We start from the raw sequence: 1,275 nt of genomic DNA on the forward strand, positions 1-1,275 counted from the left end.
CCACTTCCCAGAGCTGAATACAGGGTTACAAATATAATAATCATAATCTAACTAACATTAACCAACTATATAAATAACCAAGTCCATAATGCGCTTTAACTCCCCTTTAACATAAATATAATAATAATAATTAAAACATAAACAAATTAGTATCCTAATTATTAAACAATAGAATATTGTTAAACAATACTAATACTAATAATAATAATATCATATAATTAAAACTAATAAAAATTTCACTATAATAAACTATTAATACTAATAATACTCTAAAATTTACTCTTAGGCTAAATGGAACTTTTTAGTCCCATATTTATTCTGAATATAATCTATCCATCTTCTCCAAACCGAAATGTATCTTTCTTGTGAATGATCCTTCAAATAGGCAGAAATCTTAGCCATTTCTGCTAAATTTGACACTTTAAGTGTCCATTCTTCTATAGTAGGCAAGCAATCCTTCTTCCAATATTGCCCTACTAATAACCTTGCAGCTGTTATCAAATTCAACATCAAGTTAGTTTCTTTAGCATCACAATCTGTAATAACACCCAACTATTAGGAGCGTTCTTAAAAGATCCCTTCTTGTCTTTACTTGAGTCCAAAACACCATTCCAATCACCCATCATGATAACAGATTTATAATCCAATTCAGTTAGTTTTTGATGTAAGAACTTATAAAACTTTTTTTGTTGTTGATTAGGGGCATATAATCCAATAATAAGAACTTTCTTGCCTTGTAGCACTAGTTCAATAATAACATATCTTCCTTGTATATCAGATTCAATTAATATGAGTCTCCTGCAAGCAAACAATGTCATTTTTATGTTATTTCAAGTAGTGAAATACTTTCATTCTTTTCTGTGGTGAATTCAGGCCATTAACATTCCATGTCAGTAGCTTTGCCATCCTTAGTGGCCTGGAGCCTCTGGAACACTACTTGAAGATCAGCCGTTAATCTCTTCGGTCGTGCCCCTCCCACCGGCTCTGTAGTAATTGGGCCTTGTATTATTGATCCAGAATTAGCCTTCTGCTTCTGCTCCTTGTCTTTACGTCTATACGCAACACGAGTCATCCTCTGTTCCTTTGAATCATCCTTTACCTCCAAACTTTGTTCAATAGGCCACTCCTGCGTTAAATCTCCAACCACCAATGACATTGCACCTTCAATTGGATGTTTGTCGTCCAGCCTTTCTTCTATTCTCTTAAGTCATGGAGATAGTGGTGAACCTGCTTTCAGGACATTAGTATAAAAATCTTTTGCCTTTAAAGTTGTAT

This window comes from Protobothrops mucrosquamatus, unplaced genomic scaffold (assembly GCF_001527695.2).
Source record: "Protobothrops mucrosquamatus isolate PMUCROS unplaced genomic scaffold, P.Mucros_1.0 scaffold1964, whole genome shotgun sequence".
Classification (NCBI taxonomy): domain Eukaryota; kingdom Metazoa; phylum Chordata; class Lepidosauria; order Squamata; family Viperidae; genus Protobothrops; species Protobothrops mucrosquamatus.